The sequence below is a fragment of the Hordeum vulgare genome, chromosome 6H (genome assembly GCF_904849725.1).
Source record: "Hordeum vulgare subsp. vulgare chromosome 6H, MorexV3_pseudomolecules_assembly, whole genome shotgun sequence".
Lineage (NCBI taxonomy): Eukaryota > Viridiplantae > Streptophyta > Magnoliopsida > Poales > Poaceae > Hordeum > Hordeum vulgare.
Window position 1 is genome coordinate 160,433,231 of NC_058523.1, and position 5,239 is coordinate 160,438,469.

Consider the following 5,239-nt stretch of genomic DNA (forward strand, 5'->3'; position numbering starts at 1 on the left):
TAAAGAGACTTGCCGGTAAACGAGATTGAAATAGGTATGCGGATACTGACGATCGAATCTCGGGCAAGTAACATACCGAAGGACAAAGGGAATGACATACGGGATTATACGAATCCTTGGCACTGAGGTTCAAACGATAAGATCTTCGTAGAATATGTAGGATCCAATATGGGCATCCAGGTCCCGCTGTTGGATATTGACCGAGGAGTCTCTCGGGTCATGTCTACATAGTTCTCGAACCCGCAGGGTCTGCACACTTAAGGTTCGACGTTGTTTTATGCGTATTTGAGTTATATGGTTGGTTACCAAATGTTGTTCGGAGTCCCAGATGAGATCACGGACGTCACGAGGGTTTCCAGAATGGTCCGGAAACGAAGATTGATATATAGGATGACCTCATTTGGTTACCGGAAGGTTTTCGTGCATTACCGGAAAAGTTTCGGGCTCATCGGTAGTGTACCGGGAGTGCCGGGAGGGGTGCCGGGGACCATCGGGAGGGGTGTCACGCCCCAAGGGGTCTCATGGGCTATGGGAAGAGATAAACCAGCCCCTAGTGGGCTGGAATAAGTTCCCACTAAGGCCCATAAGGTTTGAGAAGGAAAAAACACAAGGTGGAAAGAGTTTCCAAGTGGGAAGGTGGAATCCTACTCCAAGTAGGATTGGAGTAGGACTCCTCCACCTCCAATTTCGGCCAAACCTTTAGGTTTTGAGGCTGCCTCCTCCCCTCCCTCCCACCTATATATACGGAGGTTTTAGGGCTGATTTGAGACGACTTTCTCACGGCTGCCCGACCACATACCTCCATAGTTTTTCCTCTAGATCGCGTTTCTGCGGAGCTCGGGCGGAGCCCTGCTGAAACAAGATCATCACCAACCTCCGGAGCGCCGTCACGCTGCCGGAGAACTCTTCTACCTCTCCGTCTCTCTTGCTGGATCAAGAAGGCCGAGATCATCGTCGAGCTGTACGTGTGCTGAACGCGGAGGTGCCGTCCGTTCGGTACTAGATCGTGGGACTGATCGCGGGATTGTTCGCGGGGCGGATCGAGGGACGTGAGGACGTTCCACTACATCAACCGCGTTCTCTAACGCTTCTGCTGTACGATCTACGAGGGTACGTAGATCACTCATCCCCTCTCGTAGATGGACATCACCATGATAGGTCTTCGTGCGCGTAGGAAAATTTTTGTTTCCCATGCGACGTTCCCCAACAGTGGCATCATGAGCTAGGTTCATGCGTAGATGTCTTCTCGAGTAGAACACAAAAGTTTTTGTGGGCGGTGATGTGCGTTTTGCTGCCCTCCTTAGTCTTTTCCTGATTCCGCGGTATTGTTGGATTGAAGCGGCTTGGACCGACATTACTTGTACGCTTACGAGAGACTGGTTTCATCGTTACGAGTAACCCCCTTTGCTCAAAGATGACTGGCAAGTGACGGTTTCTCCAACTTTAGTTGAATCGGATTTGACCGAGGAGGTCCTTGGATGAGGTTAAATAGCAACTCATATATCTCCGTTGTGGTGTTTGCGTAAGTAAGATGCGATCCTACTAGATACCCTTGGTCACCACGTAAAACATGCAACAACAAAATTAGAGGACGTCTAACTTGTTTTTGCAGGGTATGATTGTGATGTGATATGGCCAACGATGTGATGTGATATATTGGATGTATGAGATGATCATGTTGTAATAGAAATATCGACTTGCACGTCGATGGTACGGCAACCGGCAGGAGCCATAGGGTTGTCTTTATACTAACATATGTGCTTGCAGATGCGTTTACTATTTTGCTAGGATGTAGCTTTAGTAGTAATAGCATAAGTAGCACGACAACCCCGATGGCAACACGTTGATGGATGATCATGGTGTGGCGCCGGTGACAAGAAGATCGTGCCGGTGCTTTGGTGATGGAGATCAAGAAGCACGTGATGATGGCCATATCATGTCACTTATGAATTGCATGTGATGTTAATCCTTTTATGCACCTTGTTTTGCTTAGAACGACGGTAGCATTATGAGGTGATCTCTCACTAAAATTTCAAGACGAAATTGTGTTCTCCCCGACTGTGCACCGTTGCGACAGTTCTTCGTTTCGAGACACCACGTGATGATCGGGTGTGATAGACTCAACGTTCACATACAACGGGTGCAAAACAGTTGCACACGCAGAACACTCGGGTTAAGCTTGACGAGCCTAGCATGTGCAGACATGGCCTCGGAACACGTGAGACCGAAAGGTCGAGCATGAATCGTATAGTTGATATGATTAGCATAGGGATGCTTACCACTGAAACTATTCTCGACTCACGTGATGATCGGACTTGAGATAGTGGATTTGGATCATGTACCACTCAAATGACTAGAGAGATGTACTTTTTGAGTGGGAGTTCTTAAGTAATATGATTAATTGAACTAATTGTCATGAACATAGTCTAATGGTCTTTGCGAATTACGATGTAGCTTGCGCTATAGCTCTACTGTTTTTTTATGTTCCTAGAGAAAATTTAGTTGAAAATTGATAGTAGCAACCTTTGCAGACTGAGTCTGTAAAACCGAGGATTGTCCTCGTTGCTGCGCAGAAGGCTTATGTCCTTAATGCACCACTCGGTGTGCTGCACCTCGAGCGTCGTCTGTGGATGCTGTGAACATCCGACATACACGTTTCTGATGACTACACGATAGTTCAGTGCAAAGTACTTAATGGCTTAGAAGCAAGGCACCGAAAACGTTTTAAAACGTCACGGAACATAAGTGATGTTCTAAAGAGATGAAATTGTGATTTCATGCTTGTGCCCTTGTTAAGAGGTACGAGACCTCCAACAAGATTCTTTGACCACAAAGTAAAGGAGAAAAGCTCAATCGTTGAGCGTGTGCTCAGATTATCTGAGTACGACAATCACTCGAATCGAGTGGGAGCTAATCTTCCAGATGAGATAGTGATGGTTCTCCAAAATCACTGCCACCAAGCTTTGAGAGCTTCATGATGAACTATAACATATCAAGGATAGATACAATGATCCTTGAGCGATTCGCGACGTTTGACACTGCGAAAGTAGAAATCAAGAAGGAGCATCAATAGTTGATGGTTTGAAAAACCACTAAGTTTCAAGAAAGGGGAGGGCTAGAAGGGATACTTCGTGAAACGGCAAAACAGTTGCTGCGCTAATGAAGAGACCCAAGATTGAACCCAAACCCGAGACTAAGTGCTTCTGTAATAAGGGGAACAGTCACTGAGGCGGAGCAACTCTAGATACTTGGGAGATAAGAAGGCTGGCAAAAGTCGAGAGAAGTATATTTGATATACATAATGTTGATGTGTACTTTACTAGTACTCCTAGTAGCACGAGGGTATTGGATACCGGTTCGGTTGCTAAGTGATTAGTAACGCGAAATGAAAGCTACGGCATAAGCGGAGACTAGCTAAAGGCGAGGTGACGATACGTGTTGGAAGTGTTTCCAAGGTTGATATGATCAAACGTCACACGCCCCCTCTACCATCGGGATTGGTGTTGAACCTAAATAATTGTTATTTGGTGCTTGCGTTAAGCATGAACATGATTGGATCGTGTTTATTGCAATACGATCATTCATTCAAAGAGAATAATGGTTACTCTATTTGCTTGAATAATCACCTTCAATGGTTTATTGAATCTCGATTGTAGTGTTACACATTGGTGCCAAAAGATACGAGTTAAATGATGATAGTACCACTTACTTGTGGCACTGCCGCTTGAGTCATGTTAGTATATAAATTGCATGAAGAGGCTCCATGCTGATGGATCTTTACTCACCTGATTTCGAATCACTAGTGACATGCAAATCATACCACATGAGCAAGGCCTTGTTTTCATTGAGATGAAACAAGATAGTAACTTGTTGGAAGTGATACATTTTGATGTATGCAGTCCAGTGAGTGCTGAGGCACGCAGTGGATATCATTATGTTCTTACTTCACTGACGACTTGAGTAGATACAGGAGTATTTACTTAATGAATCACAAGTCTGAAATATTGAAAAGTTCAATTCTGTTTCAGAGTGAAGTTCGTCGTAACAAGAGGATAAACTGTCTACGATATGATCATAGAAATGAATATCTGAGTTGCGAGTTTTTGGTACACAGTTAAGACAATGTGGAAATTGTTTCACAGTTCGTGCCACCTGGAACATCATGGTGTGATGATGTGTCTGAACGTCATAGCCACGCACTATTTAGTATGGTGCATGCTGTGATGTCTCTTATCGAATTACCACTATCGTTTATGGGTTATGCATTAGAGACAACCACATTCACTTTAAATAGGGCACCGCGTATTTCCGTTGAGATGACACAGTATAGACTGAGGTTTAGAGAAATCTAAACTGTCGTTTCTTGAAAGTTTGGGGCTTCGAAACTTATGTGAAAAAGTTTCAGTCTGATAAGCTCGAACCCAAAGCGGATAAATGCATCTTCATAGGATATCCAAAACAGTTGGGTACACCTCCTATCTCAGATCCAAAAGCAAAGTGTTTGCTTCTAGAAACGGATCCTTTCTCGAGAAAAGGTTTCTCTCGAAAGAATTGAGTGGGAGGGTAGTAGAACTTGATGAGGTTATTAAAACCATCACTTCAACCAGTGTGTAGCAGGGCATAGGAAGTTGTTCCTGTGGCGCCTACACTAATTGAAGTGGAAGCTGATGATGGTGATCATTGAGCTTCGAATCAAGTTACTACAAACCTCGTAGGTCGACAAGGTCGCGTACTGCTGCAGAGTAGTACGGTAACCCTGTCTTGGAGGTCATGTTGTTGAGCAACAGTGAACCTACGAGTTATGGAGAAAGCGATGGTGGGCCCAGATTCCGACAAATGGCTGGAAGCCATGAAATCCGAGAGAGGATCCATGTGTGAAAACAAAGTGTAGACTTTGGTAGAACTACTTGATGGTCATGGGACTATTGGGTAAAATGGATCTTTAAAAGAAGACAGACGATGATGGTGATAAGTCACTATTAAGAAAATCTCGACTTGTCGCAAAGATGTTTTCGACAAGATCAAACAGTTGACTATGATGAGTCTTTCTCACTCGTAGCGATGCTAAAGGTCTGTTAGAATTGTGTTAGTAGTTGCTGCATTATTTATGAAATATTGCACGTAGGATGTCAAAACGTTGTTTCCTCGACGGTTTCCTTGAGCAAACATTGTATGTGATACAGCCAGAAGGTTTTGTCGATCCTAAAGATACTAGCAAGTATGCAAGCTCTAGTGATCC